Raw genomic sequence first — 19,832 nt, 5'->3', positions numbered from 1 at the left:
CTTTGTTTAATACTTAGAAGCCTCTTAAAATAAATGGCTTCCTTGGTGACTCTGGCAGTAGAGAACCTGCCTGCAATGTGGGAGACAGATTCCATTCTTGAGTAGGGACGATATCCTGGAGAAAGGAATGGCAACCCACTCCAGTATTGTTGCCTGGAGAATTCCAGGGACAGAGGAGCCTGGCAGGCTACAGTCCATGGGATTGCAGAGTCAGACATGACTGAGCAAATAACACTTTCACTTTCACTAAGATAAATAGGGATGGTTTGGGAAGTAGTAAAAGAATTGGTGGACTTTAGATGATTTTTATAGCCATATCTTCTTTAAAGGCTACATTTGTAAAACAAAGACAGTTTTGTTTTTGTTTTTCAAAGAATTGGGTGGCTACCTAAATGATATTGAAGAACTGACATACCCACTTACCTATACTGAAATGTTTCACTTTTCCTCATTTAGAGGTGATGACCTCATCCCACAATTCCCATCAGGCTCCAAATATTATGTTTAGTTTAGTCAGACCAATGTCTTCCCATTTAGGTAATCTACTTAAACTTTTGGAAATCTCTGGGTTTAAGAAATTTGAACCTTATAGACACTCTATAACCCTTTTCACTTAATAGTCATTGACTGGATATCTTTGGCCAAGTCTAGGACCTTGATATTCCACATTCCAGGGTCTACTAAGGCTTCCATCTTAATTTCAGATTTTATTTGTTCCTTTCTCTTGCCACTTAAGAAACAGTGACCCCTAATCTAGTTAATAAATCTCTTCCTATTAAAAGGATGAAACAATCAGGAGCAAAGTAAAAGGAATTAAAAAAACAAAACAAAACCCTCAAAACAGCTGGTGATTGATCTTGCATAAAACAGGTTCCAGAAAAGTGTGTCCCTGCCTCTTTCTTGACACCTCCATTACACTTATTTATACATTAAATCAGCTTTCTGAGAGATAATAAGATATTTTCTAGCTCTTCTGCCCTAGTGACCCTTCTCTAGTTTCTGTGATGAGTTTGGAAATATTACTTTACAGTTTCTGTGATCTTCTGGCTCTGTGCCCCTTCTTTCTTCTCTGTTTTCTATGCTGTCTGCATTTTAAAATTTATTTCCTACCAGCTTTCACTATTCTCCTTGATTTCTACAACTCCAACAATTTCTCTCCAATGGAAGAGAGATCCTGTGGTCAGTTTTGAGAGATCATTAGGGTTCAGACTACTCCAGGTGTTATAAATTCAGTCTGGATCACTTACATAAACACAAATATTAAAGTATGTAAGATACAACCCAATGTTAAATGCTCTTCTCAAATTATCTCTCTGTGCTCCCCATAAAGTCTGGTGGCTTTTTGATGGTTATAAACTGAGATCTCTCAGATGTCCCATTGATCCCCTAGACTATCAAGGACTTGTGAACGTCAGTGCTTTGCTTCCACTCACACACTTTGGGGTTGAGGGGGAAACTTCCTAGGACAGACCCTTATCCCCAATTCCTCTCCTTCAATGTCTCTCAGAAGTACCTAGGTAAAAGTACCTGACATACATTCCTTAATTGTTTTAAAGATGTGAAAAATCCCATCAAATGGGAGAAGTCAACTATTTGATGACCCCAGACTTATTGGAGCCTAAAGAGTGATAATGTTCCCCATTGTGACATCATCTTATTACTTCACCATCAACTAATCAGAAAACTGTGCAGAAGTGATCACATACCCTACACTCCCTCTCCTTCACCTTGGCATTAAAAATGCCTCCCAGAAACTCATCAGGGAGTTCAGACTTTTTGAGCATTAACATTTTCCTGGACTCCTAGCTTGGGCTGTGGTTGTTGTTCAGTCACTAAGCCATATCTGATTCTTTGTGACCCCATGAACTGCAGCACATCGGGCTTCCCTGTCCTTCACTATCTCCTGGAGTTTTCTCAAACTTATGCCCATTGAGTTGCTGATGCCATCCAAACATCTCATGTTCTACTGCCCACTTCTTCTTTTGCCCTCAGTCTTTCCCAGCATCAGGGTCTTTTCCATTGAGTCAGCTTTTCATATCAGGTGGCCAAAATTTTGGAGCTTCAGCTTCAGCATCAGTCCCTGCAATGAATATTCAGGGTTGATTTCCTTTAGGACTGACTGGTTTGATCCTCTTGCAGTCCAAGGGACTCTCAAGAGTCTTCTTCAGCAAAACAAATGGAAAGCATCAGTTCTTTGGCATTTAGCCTTTTGTATGGGCCAGCTCTCACATCCATATCTAACTACTGGAAAAGCCATAGCTTTGACACTATAGGGACCTTTGCCAGCAAACTGTTGTTTTTACTTGGGGCCTTGCAATAAATGCTGTTAGTTCCCTTCACCACAGCCTGATGTCAGTAGATTGATTTTATTGAGCACAGGTGAGAACACCAAGTCTGGTCCATCAGCAGATGAATGGATAAGAAAGCTATGGTACATATACACAATGGAGTATTACTCAGCCATCAAAAAGAACACATTTGAATCAGTTCTAGTGAGGTGGATGAAACTGGAGCCTATTATACAGAGTGAAGTAAGCCAGAAAGAAAAACACCAATACAGTATACTAACGCATATATATGGAATTTAGAAAGATGGTAACAGTAACCCTGTGTACGAGACAGCAAAAGAGACAGAGACTGTATAGAACAGTCTTATGGACTCTGTTGGAGAGGGAGAGGGTGGGAAGATTTGGGAAAATGGCATTGAAACATGTATAACATCATGTATGAAATAAGTTGTCAGTCCAGGTTCTGGATACTTGGGGCTTGGGGCTGGATACTGGATGCTTGGGGCTGGTACACTGGGACGACCCAGAGGGATGGTATGGGGAGGGAGGAGGGAGGAGGGTTTAGGATGGGGAACACATGTATACCTGTGGTGGATCCATTTCGATATTTGGCAAAACTAATACAATATTATAAAGTTTAAAAATAAAATTTTAAAAAAAATCTGTTACTTTTTTTTTTCTTTTTTAAGATAAACAGTCTATATATCTGGGTATTCCACCTTTTATGGGGAAGATTTGGAAATATTTAAAAACATATTCTATTATCACCATAACTTTTACAGAATGTATCTTTCATAAAGTTTTTTTTTCCCCATTCATAAGCTTTGCCTCTCAATTGTGCCTGCTACTCCAGAAATTGTGCCTGTATTGTCTAGCTTTCAGCACTATAAAGATGGAGAGCATGATGCTAATACCTTTTTTCGCTTTTAAGACTTTTTGTTTATGCATATAAGGCTTAGAATTTTTGTTTTTGCCTTAAAATAAAAATTTCACCTATGTCTATATTTACTTAGTCTCTTTTAATTCACAATATTGAAGCTGAATCCAGCCTCTGTACTCTGACAGCACATTAAGTCTTAGAGACAGAGTTTTTGGTGAAGTAGGAAACAGTAACTTTATTGCTTTACCAGACAAAGGGGGCCATAGTGGGCTAATGCCTTCAAAACTGTGTGTCCCAATCTGGAGAAGATAATGAGAAGTTTTATAGTAATGGTTCTAAAAGTGCAGGATCAGCTCATGGACATTCTCCTGATGGTTAGTGGTAAAGTAAGTAGGAACCTTCAGGTTCCAAAGAGTCTGGGGTGTATGTGTTTGTGGGCAGCATTCCACCATTAAATTTTAACTCCTCCCACCTGGAAGGGACATCAGTATCTGCTAAACAACGCATTGTTGTATGTATCGATGAGGATGAGGATGGCAAAGAATGGCAAGATGGCTGAGTAGAAAGATATATGCTCATCTTCTCCTGCAAAAACACCAAAATCTCAAATAGCAAGAGAACAATACCAAAAGAAGTTCACCTACTGTTGCAAAAGTTCTAGGCCCCACATAAGATTTCTCAACCTGGGGATCTGGCAAAGGGACTGGTAATTCCCCAGGGGATCAAAAGCATCAATTCTTTGGTGTTCAGCTTTCTTTATGGTCCAGTTCTCACATCCATAGGGCTTCCCTCATAGCTCACTTGGTAAAGAATCTGCCTGTGGTGCAGGAGACCTGGGTTTGATCCCTGGGTCAGGACGACCCCCTAGAGAAGTAAATGGCAACCCACTCCAATATTCTTGCATGGAAAATACCATGGACAGAGGAGCCTGGTGGGCTGCATTCCATGGGATCACCAAGAGTTGGGCACAAATGAACAACTAACACTTCACTTCAGGGCTTGGGAGTGGATGCCAGAAGAATAGCCATTTGGTCTGTTAATTTCTTCTTTATGTCAGATTGCTGGCAAAGGCTATACATTTCTCACATCCATACATGACCACTGGAAAAGCCATAGCTTTGACTAGACAGAACTTTGTCAACAAAGTAATGTCTCTGCTTTTTAATACGCTGTCTAGATTGGTCATAGGTTTTCTTCCAAGGAGCAAGTGTCATTTAATTTCATGGCTGCAGTCACCATCTGCAGTGATTTTCGAGCCTCCCAAAATAAATTCTATTACTGTTTACTGTTTCCACATCTATTTGCCCTGAAAGAATGGAAACAGATGCCATGATCTTCGTTTTTTGAATGTTGAGTTTTAAGCCAGCTTTTTTACTCTCCGCTTTCACATTCATCAAGCAGCTCCTTAGTTGCTCTTCGCTTTGTGCCATAAGGTTGGTGTCATCTTCTTATCTGAGGTTACTGATATTTCTCCCTGCAGTCTTTACTCCAGCTTGTGTTTCATCCAGCCCAGCATTTCATGTGATGGGCTCTGCATATAAGTTAAATAAGCAGGGTGACAATATAAAGTCCTGATGTTCTCTTTCCCCAGTTTGCAACCAGCCCATTGTTCCTTGTCCAGTTCTAACTGTTTCTTCTTGACCTGCATACAGATTTCTTAGGCAGCAGGTCGAGTGGTCCAGTATTCCCATCTCTAAGACTTTACCAGAATTTGTTGTGATCCACAACGTCAAAGGCTTTGCTATAGTCAATAAAGCAGAAGCAGATGTTTTTCTGGAACTCTCTTGCTTATTTATGATCCAACAGATGCTGGCAATTTGATCTCTGGTTCCCCTTCCTTTTCTCAGTCCAGCTTGAATATCTTCACAGTTTATATACTTTTAAAGTCTGGCTTGGAGAATTTTGAGCACTACCTTGCTAACATGTGATGAGTGCAACTGTGCTGTAGTTTGAGCATTCTTCGGCATTGCCTTTCTTTGGGATTGGAATGAAAACTGACCTTTTCCAGTCCTGTGGCCACTGCTGAGTTTTCCAAATTTGCTGGTACATTGAGTGCAGCACTTTCACAGCATCATCTTTCAGGATTTGAAATAGCTCGCCTGGAATTCCATTACTTCCACTAGTTTTATTTGTAGTGATACTTCCTAAGGCCCACTTGGGTTTGGGGTCCAGAATGTCTGGCTCTAGGTGAGTGATCACACCATCGTAATTATCTGGGTCATAAATATCTTTTTTCTATAGTTCTGTGCATTCTTGCCACCTCTTCTTAATATCTTCTGCTTCTGTTAGGTCCATACCATTTCTGTCTTTTCTTGTGCCCATCTTTGAATGAAATGCAAAGATGATACCCTTGGTATCTCTAATTTTCTTGAAGAGATCTCTGGTCTTTCCCATTCTATTGCTTTCCTCTATTTCTTTGCATTGATCACTGAGGAAGGCTTTCTTTTCTCTCCTTGCTATTCTTTGGAACTCTGCATTCTGATGGATATATCTTTCCTTTGCTCTTTTACTTTTCACTTCTCTTCTTTTCTCAGCTATTTTAAGGTCTCTGCTGACAATCATTTTGCTTTTTTGCATTTCTTTTTCTTAGGGATGGTCTTGATTACTGCCTCCTGTACAATATCACGAATCTCTGTCATAGTTTTTCAGGCACTTTCAGTCAGATCTAATTTCTTGAATCTATTTGTGACTTGTACTGTATAATCATAAGGGATTTCATTTAGGTCATACCTGAATGTCTTAGTCTGAATGTCCCTACATTCTTCAATTGAAGTCTGAATTTGGCAATGCAAAGTTCATGATTTGAGCCATAGTCAGCTCCCAGTCTTTTTTTTTTTTTTTTACTGACTGCATAGAGCTTCTCCATCTTTGGCTACAAAGAATATAATCAATCTGATTTAGGTCTTTACCATCTGGTGATGTCCATGTATAGAGTCGTCTCTTGTGTTGGAAGAGGGTGTTTTCTATGACCAGTGAGTTCTCTTGGCAAAACTCTATTAACTTTTGTCCTGATTCATTTTGTACTCCAAGGCCAAATTTGCCTGTTTCTCCAGGTCTTTCTTGACTTCTTACTCTTGCATTCCAGTCCCCTAAAATGAAAAGGACATCTTTTTTAAGTATTAGTTCTAGAAGGTCTATAGGTCTTTATAAAACCATTCAACTTGGCTTCTTCAGCATTAGTGGTTGGGACATCAACTTGGATTACCATGATATTGAATGGTTTGCCTTGGAAACGAACAGAGATCATTCTGTCTTTTTTGAGATTGCACCCAAGTACTGCATTTCAGACTCTCTGTTAACTAGGATGGCTACTCCATTTCTTCTAAGGGATCCTGCCCACAGAAGTAGATATAATGGTCATCTGAATGAAATTTGCCTTTTCCTGTCCATTTTAGTTCACTGATTCCTAAAATATCAATGTTCACCCTAGCCATCTCCTGTTTGACCACCTTCATTTTACCTTGTTTCATGGACCTAACATTCCAGGTTCCTATGTAATATTGCTCTTTACAGCATTGGACCTTTCTTCTATCAACAGTCACATCCACAGCTGGGTGTTGTTTTTGTTTTGTCTCCATCTCTACATTCTTTTAGAGTTATTTTTCCACTTTTCCCCAGTAACATATTGGGCACCTACCGACCTGGGAGTTCATCTTTCAGTGTCTTATCTTTTTGCCTTTTCATACTGTTCATGGGGTTCTCAAGGCAAGAATACTGAAGTAGCTTGTCATTCCCTTCTTCAGTGGACCACGTTTTGTCAGAACTCTACACCATGACCTGTCCATCTTGGTTGGCCCTACATGGCATGGCTCATAATTTCACTGAGTTGCTGCTGCTGCTGCTGCTAAGTCGCTTCAGTAGTGTCTGACTCTGTGAGACCCCATAGACGGCAGCCCGCCAGGCTCCCCCGTCCCTGGGATTCTCCAGGCAAGAACACTGACATGGGTTGCCATTTCCTTCTCCAATGCAGGAAAGTGAAAAGTGAAAGTGAAGTCGCTCAGTCGTGTCCGACTCAGCGACCCCATGGACTGAAGCCCACCAGGTTCCTCCGCCCATGGGATTTTCCAGGCAAGAGTACTGGAGTGGGTTGCCATTGCCTTCTCCATTCACTGAGTTAGACAAGGCTGAAACATGAAACAATGGATTGGTTAAAATTTGGGAGAGGAGTATGCAAGGCTGTATATTTCCACCCTGCTTGTTTAACTTATATACGAATTTGTTGTTGTTGTTGTTCAGTCATTAAGTTGTGTCCCATCTTGGTGACTCCATGGACTGCCACATGCCAGGCTTCCCTGTTCATCAACAACTACTGGAGCTTGCTCAAACTCATGTCCATTGAGTTGCCAGCTATCCAACCATCTCTTTTTCTCCCTTCTCCTCCTGCCCACAATTTCTTCTAGCAACAGGGTCTTTTCCAGTGAGTCAGTTCTTCCTGTCAGGTGGCCAAGGTTTTGGAGCTTTAGCTTCAGCATCAGTCCTTTCTGTGAATATTCAGGGTTGGTTTCCTTTAGGACTGGCTTGTTTGATCTCCTTGCTGTCCAAGAGACTCTCAAGAGTTTTCTCCAACACCACAGTTTGAAAGCATCCATTCTTCAGTACTCTAGAGTACATCATGTTAAATGCCAGACTGTATGAATCACAAGCTGAAATCAAGATTGCAACAGTCTTTGATATGCAGGTGATACCATTCTAATTGTACAAAGCAAGTAAGAACTAAAGAGCCTCTTGATGAAAGTGAAAGAAGAGAGTGAAAAGGCTGGTTTAAATCTTAACATTCAAAAAAGCAGCATCATGGCAACTGCTCCCATCACTTCATGGCAAACAGAAGGGGAAAAAGTTGAAACAGTGATAAATTTTATTTTTCTGGGCTCCAAAATCACTGTAGACAGTGACTACAACCATGAATTAAAACATGCTTGCTTCTTGAAATAAAAGTTATGTCAATCCTAGACAGTGCATTATAAAGCAGAGACATCACTTTGCTGACAAAGGTCCATATAGTCAAAGCAATGGTTTTTCTGGTAGTCATGTATGGATATGAGAGTCGGACCATAAAGAAGTCTGAGCACCAAAGATTTGATACTTTTGAGCTGTGTTGCTGAAGAAGACTCTTGAAAGTCCCTTGTACAGCAAGGAGACCAAACTCATCAGTCCTTTAGGAAATCAACCCTGAATATCTACTGGAAGGGCTGATGCTGAAGCTCCAAAACTTTGGCCACCTGATGTGAAGAGCCAACTCACTGGAAAAGTCCCTTATGCTGGGAAAGATTGAGGGCAGGAGTTGAAAGGGGCAACAGAGTATGAGATGGTTGGATGGCATCACCGACTCAATGGACATGAGTTTGAGTAAACTCCAGGAAATAATGAAGGACAGGGAAACCTGGCATGCTGCAGTCCACGGAGTAGCAAAGTGTTTGGTGAGGAATCAGGACCTTGCCTTAAAGCTTCAGTTTTGTTTCTCTTGACTATTTCTCCCTTGTCTCACGTCCACTCCCTTTCCTAATTAACAACTGCTTGAACTGCCTTATGATCCAGCAATCCCACTGCTGGGCATACACACTGAGGAAACCAGAAGGGAAAGAGACACGTGTACCCCAATGTTCATCGCAGCACTGTTTATAATAGCCAAGACATGGAAACAACCTAGATGTCCATCAGCAGATGAATGGATAAGAAAGCTGTGGTACATATACACAATGGAGTATTACTCAGCCATTAAAAAGAATACATTTGAATCAGTTCTAATGAGGTGGATGAAACTGGAGCCTATTATACAGAGTGAAGTAAGCCAGAAGGAAAAACATAAATACAGTATACTAACGCATATATATGGAATTTAGAAAGATGGTAATAATAACCCTGTGTAGGAGACAGCAAAAGAGACACTGATGAATAGAACAGTCTTATGGACTCTGTGGGAGAGGGAGAGGGTGGGAAGATTTGGGAGAGTGGCATTGAAACATGTAAAATATCATGTAGGAAACGAGTTGCCAGTCCAGGTTCAATGCACGATGCTGGATGCTTGGGGCTGGTGCACTGGGACGGCCCAGAGGGATGGTATGGGGAGGGAGGAGGGAGGAGGGTTTGGGATGGGGAACACATGTATACCTGTGGCGGATTCATTTTGATATTTGGCAAAACTAATACAATTATGTAAAGTTTAAAAATAAAATAAAATTAGAAAAAAAAGTAAACAAATAGCTGGAAAAAAAAAAACAACCTATAACATTAGTATTATGCATAGTTATTTTCAAAGTTTTAATAAATTAGATCTATTTCTTGTCACATAAATACTGTAAAAGTACCATTCTTGATCCTGCAAAGAGATGCATACATTTCATAAGTCAGACTAGGTTATTTAAATTTAATTTTATGTATTAATTTTTCATGCCTAAACCATATTTTATGTTTCTACCTATGTTTACAAAATATTCACCAAATATTTATACTACTGTTATGTCATGCATAGCCATCCTTGACAACTCACTTCTTATAATAAACAATATATAAAGAATAAAAATAAATAAATAAATAAATATTCAAGCTGAAAAAAAAAAAAAACAACTGCTTGAATAAGTCCTTTGGAACTCAGGGAAGTTCATGGAACTGAATGAGAATTATTTCTAGTAATTAAAGAAATGAGGGGCACAGAAACATTCTGTGCACAGGAGCCCCACAGGGTCTCGCTTGGTAACAGTATCCATTATTCACTGAAACTCATCTCTTCCTAATTTCTCAAGCAAACCTATATATATATGTGAGCACAGTATATTAGGACAGAAAAGAGAAGAACAATACGTGACAGAGCTATATTAGCTTTCAAACCTGTGTAGACAATAAACCACAGTCTGTAAGGATGACAATGAAAAATGTAAATCATTAGAATATTTAGAATATTTTTGTTTTATCTCCATGGGTTTTGCAATGTTTGTGTTCATTCTTTTCTTTATTGTGTCACTTTCAGTCTGCTCTCTTCTCTAATTCTGCATTATCTGCCTCTGTCTTCTACTTTCTTATCTCTTTTTTTTTTTTTGAATGTGAGAACATTTTCATGATTTGCTTTTTCAGTGTATTATTTACTTGTCTTCTTCTTTTTTTTTTTTTTTTGCAGCAATCAATGTGCTGTTTTTCCTCAGCCATTTTACTTTTTACTGAAACAATCTTTCTTATTTGATATTGTTCATTAATTGGCTTTTTGAATCTAATTTCATGTTTATCTTCTTTTTTTTTTTTTTTTTTTTTCAATTTTACTGTTATAGAACTCATGTTTAGCTGTTTGCTGCTCAAAAGTGAATATTTGAGAAATTAGTGTTGGCTGGAAAGGAAAGATTGCTTTATTCAGGAGGCTGGCAACCTGAGAAGAAGGTAGACTTGTGTCCAAGAAGTAACTCCAAGATTCTGCTCTACCATGAAGTTTTTTAAGGGAGTATCATTCTAGGAGGAGATCAGAGTGTTCATTATCTTCCACTCTGTGTAGACTTTCTGCTGACTGGTTAGAGGTAAAGCCACAGGGTAGTATCCTAGGAATCCTGTGCTCAGCATGAAGTTACCATTTTCCACCAGGTTGCCTGCCTTATTTCCTGCTGAAGAGCTCAAAGATATTGTTAAGTATATTCCCTGAGCAGGAACCAAGCCTCTGTTCCATTCTACACTATTGTTTCCTGAATTCTCCTTCTTTATTTCTGCATTCCTTTCCTCCTCTGACTAGCAATTGTTTGAATCTGCACTTTTGATCTCAGGGATAGTCAAGAAGGATGAAAAATAAAAAGTGAAAAGTGAAAGTAGCTTAGTCATGTCCAACTCTTTCCAATCCCACAGATTTCTCCAGGCCTGAATACTGGAATGGGTAGCCTTTCCCTTCTCCAAGGGATTTACCCAAGCCAGGGATCAAACCCAGGTCTCCTCCCAGGTAAATTATTGCAGGTGAATAATTTACCACAAGGGAAGCCCAAGAATACTGGAGTGGGTAGCCTACTCCTTCTCCAGCACATCTTCCTGACTCAGAAATTGAACTGGGGTCTCCTGAATTGCAGATGGATTATTTACAAACTGAAGTATTAAGGGGGTGAATGAAGCCTATTTCCTATTAACAAGAAATTGGAAATGTGGAAAGGATTGATATTCAGGAGGGCCCCATAGGGTCCTGCTCAGTTTCATTAACATGTGTCCTTCAAATGGGACTTCAAATGGGACAACAAATGGGACAATACTATTTTCCTTGTGTTTAATTACTAACAGTTAACAAATTCCTCTTGTTCCTACTCTGATGTTGTTGTTCAGCTGCTCAGTCATGTCTGACTCTTTTCGACCCCATGGATTAGAGCAGGCCAGGTTTCCCTGCCCTTCACCATCCCCCAGAACTTACTCAAACTCATGTCTATTGAGTCAGTGATGCTATCCAACCATCTCAGCCTCTGTCATCTCCTCCTCCTTCTACCTTCAATATTCTGATCATATATTTGCAAAAGATGTTATATATGTAGCTAAGATGGATCAGATATTTTTTATAATTGTCTGTTTACATTATTAAAATCTGTACAAAGTTGGAATTTTCATTTTGCTAATTTAGAAAGGTTATGTGTTTGAAAGTGTTATAAAGTAAGTTACAACCTGATGAGGCTACCGGGTAAAAAGTTTTATTGTCAAAGGCAATTATTTTTCTTGTCTACTATTAACCTTTTTCAGTTTATTTGGCAATGATTAATTGAGATATAACCACACCACTTCTAAATGTCACAACTGTGCTCATTTGGAGCCTTTTGAGCTCTTAGGCTTAACATCCTGAGTCAGGGTAAGCTGGCATGCCTGCAGCATCCAGCAATTGCTTCATGATCTGCACTCCTAGCCAAGAGTGTGTATTACAGTTGAAAGCTTGTGGTACCCTGAGCTGGACAAACTAGGCTGTGTAACTGAATAGACTTCTGTTTTGTTTTGTTTTGAGGACAATTGCTTTACAATATTGCATAGATTTTTGCCATACAGCAACATAAATAAGCCATTAAGTATACATATATCCCTGCCTATTGAGCCCTGCCACCCATCCCACTGCTCTAGGCCAACACAGAGTGCCAGGCCGGACTCCCTGTGTTCTAGAGCAATTTCACTCGAGCTATCTATTCTTCATGTGGTCTTGTGTTTATGTCAGTACTATTCCCTCAATTCATCTCACCCTGTCCATCCCCCATTGTGTCCACAAGTTCATCCTCTGAGTCTGGGTCTCTATTCCTGTTCTGAAAATAGGTTCATAAGTACCATTTTTCTAGATTCCATATATATGTGTCAGTATAAGTAACTAATACAGGAAGAGCTTCTGATAGGTAAATGGATGTATTACTAATGTTTAAGTAACAATAAAAGTTAACCAAAGCCTCATCCCCCTCTCTGTCTGGCATATTGTCCAGTAAGGTAATACATCCCTCTTTACACAGGTAATTCTTGAATGAAACTGAGCACTGCAGCCAGAGTTCTGTGTGTTGCCATACAGTGAATGTTCTGAAATGTGTAAATATAAGACTTATTAGGGACTGAAAGTGTAAGTGTTTGTCATTCAGTTGTGTTTGACTCTTTGCGAACCCATGGACTTTAGCCCACCAGGCTCCTCTGTCCATGGGATTCTCCAGGCAAGAATACTAGAGTGGGTTGCTATGCCCTTCTCCAGGGGATCTTCCCAACACAGGGATCGAACCCAGGTCTCCCACATTGCAGGCAGATTCTTTACCATTTGAGCTGCCTGTGAAGTCTATTAGGGACTGGTACAGCATAATTTTAAGAATTTCAGAGTCTAAATCCTGGTAATACATTAAATTTCAGAAGTTTTTTTTTGTTCCTGAATACTGATGTTCAGGCCCCACTCCAGACTAATTAAAATAGAAGGTCTATGAAATTGCTATTTAAGAATTTTCTCCCAGGTGATTCTAATATATAGTGAAGATTAAGAATCACTGTTTTAGAGCCAATATTTGTACCATTTATTTCCCCTTGACGAGCTGTATGATCAAGTCATACCATCTGGATTTATCTTAGAAAAGACTACCATCATGACAGAGGTGATAAACAGGTTGCTGTAAAGAGGTGTCTGTGTGTTGGGGCTACAGGGTATGCAAGGCCAGTCATGTTCTTTTTGAGAGAGATCTTTTTGCCTGAGATAAGATAATAATTATTTACTTGGTTCAATCAATATGATGTATTAAAGTTATCCTTACCTTTCTAGAAGATACTTGCTTTCAGATTATTAAAACCTTAACTTTCTAGTAGCTCAATTAAAAGGCAGCATGTAGGGGACAGTAAAGTAAGTGAGGCTGCAGCAAACAAATAATAATAATAAGGTGTAGTTTTTATTCTCATGACTCGTGAAACTTGGTAGGGGGCAGGGGGGATCCCCATTCAAGTACTGTAGTTGTTATTATAATAAAGAGAAGTCCAGAACAATATACACTTAGCTCAGATTTTACATGTGTATATAAGTGGCTGGGTATCAGGGAAAATTTTTGTAGGGAATCAGCAGCTTTGTTGTAAAGAGCATATTATGGAAAGCACCAAATAAAACACAGAAGCCAAGGAATCTAGGTATAAATCAGAAACTTTCCAGAAACTTATATAATCCTAGCAGAATTCTCAAGTCTCCTTGAGTTTCCTTTCTTCAAACTTAAAACTGATATAATAATTGGCATCTGTAACTTTTCATATATAGTGTGAAACAAAGTCATGTAATCATGTATTTTAAAGTAAACTGGTAATTATCAAGTGTTTGGTAAAGAGCCTGCCTGCCAATGCAGGAGACATAAGACTCAGGTTCGATCCCTGGGTTGGAAAGATCTGTTGAAGGAGGCACAATAACCCACTCCAGTATTCTTGTTTGGAGAATTCCCATGGACAGAGGAGCCTGGTGGGCTTCAGTCATAGGGTCGCAAAGAGTCAGACATGAGTGTAGCGACTTAGCATGCATGCACACGTGTACATATCATGGGCACTAGTGGTAAAGAATCGGCCTGCCAATTCAGCAACTGTGAGATACTTCATTTCAATCCCTGAGTCGGGAAGATCCCCAGGAGTAGGAAATGGTGACCTGCTCCAGTATTCTTGCCTGGAAAATCCCATGAACAGAGAGAGGAGCCTGGCAGGCTACGGTCCATAGTGGCCGGACACACACTTCGTGTCCAACATCACAAAGAGTTGGACACGACTGAGCAACTGAGTATGCACACACATAGATATCATACAGAACTCATGTTACTTATAACTTCGTGCTTTCTTTTAATGTCATGACACAAAATCTGTCCATAACAAAATATAGAAAACATGGCTGAAAACTTGGCAATCAAATATAACAGGGATGACAAGCTGCATTTCAATGAACACTAATCATCTAATTAAGAGTTATGTATATCTTGACTTTGATTTCCACAATTTAGTCAAACTAACTTTTTTGGTGATAGATAAATGATATCTATCCAAACACAGATTTCCTCAGAGGGAACACTACTGTTCCAGTCTCCAGGAAGAAAGAGGACCAGAAGGGGAAAGTTACAGATTCGCCTCTTCATTTCACATCTCCACTCCTCCTATGGAGGAGGAGTTCTCAACAATTGACACAAAGTGATTGGCAAACTGAGAGAATGAGAGAGAGATACTTTCCTCACAATTAATCCTTTTTTTTTTTTAAACCTCCTCCTTTCCCTTGTCACATGCCACCAAGCCTCTACAATGGTCTTAGTTTGGTAAGAGTATATGCATTTGCATTGTACTGTGCCCTGCGCTTTAGAATCACAGTTTTTCCTAATTATCATTGAATCCATAATTATGCAATATAAACAACGCACCAGTTTACAGCTGTTGCTTGAGGCAAAATTGCAGTGGTAACAAAGAATCAATGGTTGACAGCAATAAATAATCTTCTCTCCTGTTTATGTGCTATAACTCTGCTTGCCTCTGTTCCATTCAAACAAAATGTTTATTTTCATTCTAAGGTCAAGCTGATTGGCTTCTAACTGGAGTATACCATTCACATGCCAGTGATCAAGAACAGAAATGGGCTTAACTTGACCATACCATCACCCTTAAACTGCTACTTGGTCATGGAAAGCATTATGTTTTCTCATATTCCACTGACCACTTCATTTGTTACTATAAAACCTAAAGTCAGTGAATGTGGGATATATAATCTGCCCACAGAATACATGTGCAAATACACATCATGTACGCCTCAAATACACAGAATACATCATGATTATGAACAGAAAAGCCTAATCCTGGTATATGAGTTAGTTGCTCAATTGTGTCTGATGCTATGACCCCATGGACTGTAGCCCACCAGTCTTCTCTGTCCATGGAATTCTCTAGGTAAGAATACTGGTATCAGTAGCCATTTCCTTCTCCAGGGGATCTTCCCCACTCAGCAATCAAACCCAAGTCTCCTGCCTTGCAGGCAGATTCTTTGCCATCTGAGCTACCAGGAAAGCCCTACTCCTAGAATAAGGAAGGGAAAAGTAATACAATTTAATATTAGCCAGCTAGCATTTGTTCCAGAAGAAATTTAAAATACAATCAGCTGTCTGAGCTAAGTAAGTGACACCCACATAAGAGCATGTAGAACAAGAAAGGGCAATAGAATATTACAGATTCAAAAGTATAAAAAAATAATGAAATTTTATTTTTCATTTTTTTCCTGGGAATTTAATAATAAAAGAAATTATATGTTATTCAAAACTAAATGGTCTATTGTAATACATACCAGTGCTTTGAGTGCCACACCACTTCCTGGTCCTAGGAAGATGAACCCGATTTCATATTTGCTATAAAGTAAGGTTGCATTAGCTCAGTATGATCTCCTGTCTTCTAGTAAATACACAAGGAGGCTTTGCAAGAAGAAGCAAGGGGAGTCTGCAGTTTACCTGCTACCTTTCTCTTTGCTCTGTTAAAGATCCCTTCCCAAGAGGAGCATGTTAACTGTCTCATGGTTTCTCATGATACCTTCTCTGACTTTCTCTTGCATTGACAAACTGTAAAACAGGCCATGACCTCTAGGCAGTAGGTTAGTCAAAATGCTCAAAATTTAGTTTACAGATCCAGAGGCCCCAGATGCTGCTCCCCTAAGGTCTAGAGTAGAGTTTTCCCAAAGAATAGAAGAGAAGAGAAACCAAATGTGTAATTTTAAATTTCCTAATAACCATATTAAAAATTAAAAAAATAAGTGACAATAAATTTGTTAATATAGTTTATTCAACCCAATATATTCAAACTATTATTTTGTCTACATGTAATCAGTATAAAAATTATGAAAAAAATCTTATCTTTGTTTTATTTATTAAATCTTTGAAATCTAACCTATATTTAAGAGAGCACATCTCAGTTCTGACAAGCCTCAGTGCCAGTGCTCCTGAGACATGTGCATCCAGGGGCACTTATTAGACAGTGCAGGTATAGAAAATTGTTTTATTTCCACTGGAGGTTGAAAGAGTGTGCAATTTCAAATAATTCTCGTAATCAAAGCAGTTCTGAGGTACATATTACAAAATAGCATGCCAGCAGGACTACATTTTTTTTATTTGTAAAAGAAGAGCTTATACTCAGCTTCATCTGCTTCTTTGTATCTGCTTTCATTTGGTCCAGCATGCCAGTTATTAAAATTAAGAAGTCTGACTACAGTTTACCTGTATCTATATTCTCCTGAAAGGTGAGGTCAATATGAGTTTTGATTTCAGTCTTCTAAATTATACGAGTTGATAAATAAGTGAACTACTCATAGTAAAGTTTGCTGCATTTTTAAGGGCATGGAATATTTCATAACAATTTAACAGAAAAAAAATTCAACATATATTTCAACTTAAGTATGAATGTAACATCTTTATAGTTACATTTCATTTACTTTTAATAGCAAATTATTATTTATTAAGTCATATTCTAGCTAAAGTGAAAAGCTCAGTTAAAGGTGCTATATACACATAGTACAATAAAAAGGGACATTTAACATTCCAATAATAAAGTTTACATACCACTGACCTTTCCACTTGATATAGTTGATATTGATCAATAAAGATAATAATTACATTTCAGTTGCAATGTAATGTCATAGTGTGTTCTTATTCACAATAATAAAGAACTTTATCTGATTGCCAATAAAATAGAAAAAAAATCCAGTTAATTAAGTTCCAAGGTCTCATAATAATAATTATCAAAGCATAGAGATATCTCACTTGTAAAGTCATTACATAGAGACTTTACCAGTAATTTCAACTGTTCTATCAGCTATTAAAAGTTAAGGAAAGAAAGGTGCTTTAAACACTCATACATGTTTTTACACACTTTATATTCTCATCTAAGTCTAAAACACAAGAAACTAATTGTATGTTTCAATTATAAACCATAATTGCATATAACCTCAGATGAAGACACCCTTATGGCAGAAAGCAAAGAGGAACTAAAGGGCTGCTTGATGAAAGTGAAAGAGGAGAGTGAAAGAGCTGGCTTAAAACTCAGCATTCAAAAAATGAAGATCATGGCATCTGGTCCCATCACTTCATGGCAAATAGATGGGGAAACAGTGGAAACAAGCGACAAACTTTATTTATTTATTTTTGCTCCAAAATCACTGCAGATGGTGACTGCAGCCATGAAATTTAAAGACTCTTTCTCCTTGGGAGAAAGATAAGTCCAACCTAGACAGCATATTAAAAAGCAGAGACATTACTTTGCTGGCAAAGGTCCATATGGTAAAGCTATAGTTTTTCCAGTAGTCATGTATGGATGTGAGAGTTGGACAATAAAGAAGGCTGGGCACCGAAGGATTGATGCTTTTGAATTGAGGTGTTGGATAAGACTCTTGAGAGTCCCTTGGACTACAAAAAGATCCAACCAGTCATCCTAAAGGAAATCAGTCCTGAGTATTCATTGGAAGGACTGATGTGAAGCTGAAGCTCCTATAGTTTGGCCACCTAATATGAAGAACTGACTTATTTGAAAAGACCCTGATGCTGGGAGACATTGGAGGCAGGAGGAGAAGGGGAAGACAGAGGATGAGATGGTTGGATGGCATAACCAACTCAATGGAAGTGAGTTTGAGCAAGTTCTGGGAGATGGTGAAGGACAAGGAAGCCTGGGGTGCTGCAGTCCATGGGGTCGCAAAGAATCACACATGACTGAGCGACTAAACAACAACAAAGACTCTACAACTAGGGCTTCCCTAGTGGCTCAGACAGTAAAGAATCTGCCTGCAATGCAGGAGACCTGGGTTCAATCCCTGGGTTGGGAAGATCCCCTGGAGAAGGGAATGGCGACTCACTCCAGTAGTCTTTCCTGAGAAATTCCATGGACAGAGGAGCCTGGTGGGCTACAGTCCATGGAGTCACAAAGATTAGGACATGACTGAGTGACTAACACTTTCTTTCTTTCTACAACATTATGGAACCCAGCATATATACTCAGTCACTTAAAATTCAGATATCCATTATTGACTACAGATTGCCTTTATTTTGCTTTTCCATACCATGAATTAATTCTAGAAGTGTTATTTAAAATTTTTTATTAGAGTGTAGTTGTGCTAGTTAAAAAGTTGTGCTAGTTCCTGCTGTACAGCAGTGTATCAGCTAAACATACAGATATATCCACTCATTTTTAGATTCTTTTTCCCATATAAGTCATTACAGAATATTGAGAAGAGTTTCCTGTGTTATACAGTAGGTCCTTTTTAGTTATCTATTTTATAATTAATAGTGTTTATTTGACAATCCCAGTCTCCCAATTTATCCCTACCCCATACTTCCCTGCTGGTAACCATAAGCTTGTTTCCTACATCTGTAATTCTATTTTTCTTTTGTAAATAAGTTAATTTGTACCATTTTTTTAGACCCCACATATAAGTGATATCTTGTTATATTTGTCTTTTTCTGTCTGACTTATTTCACTCAGTAGGATAAACTCTAGGTCTATCCATGTTGATACAAATGGCATTATTTCATTCTTTTTATGGCTGAGTAATATTCCATTGTATATATATATATACCATATCTTCTTTATCCATCCTGCCCCTAAATATCTATTGACAGAGGAATGGATACAGAAGACTTCAAGGATCTATGAAATAATCATTGAAATTAAAGGTGCTAGAGTCAAGAATATCTAGATTCAAGTCTTAGCTACATCACTTTCTAGGTCTATAATCTTTAATAACCTATGTTGAAGCGGAAACTCCAATATTTTGGCCACCTGATGCAAAGACCTGACCCATTTGAAGAGACCCTGATGCTGGGAAAAATCGAGGGCAGGAGGAGAAGGGGACGACAGAGGATGAGATGGTTGGATGGTATCACCGACTTGATGGACATGGGTTTGGGTGGACTCCAGGAGTTGGTGATGGACAGGGAGGCCTGGCGTGCTGTGGTTCATGGAGTTGCAAGGAGTTGGACACGACTGAGCAACTGAACTGAATGGAACTGAAAATGTTTTATGCCTTTTTTTTTTTTTTTTTTTTTAATCTGTAAAAAGGAGATAATATTAATTAACTCATAAAGTTGGGTGAGGATTAGTGTAATTAATGGATCTAAAATTATTCAGAACAGTTTTTGGTATAGAGAAAGTAATCAGTAAACATTTGGTGATAGTGTTTTACTAGCAATGGTAGTAATAGTAGTAGTAGGAGTAATGTCATTACCTATAAATTTGCACATATA

The sequence above is a fragment of the Bos mutus genome, chromosome 19 (genome assembly GCF_027580195.1).
Source record: "Bos mutus isolate GX-2022 chromosome 19, NWIPB_WYAK_1.1, whole genome shotgun sequence".
Classification (NCBI taxonomy): Eukaryota; Metazoa; Chordata; class Mammalia; order Artiodactyla; family Bovidae; genus Bos; species Bos mutus.
The sequence above is the reverse complement of the archived record's forward strand: the minus strand, read 5'-3'. Positions refer to the sequence as shown.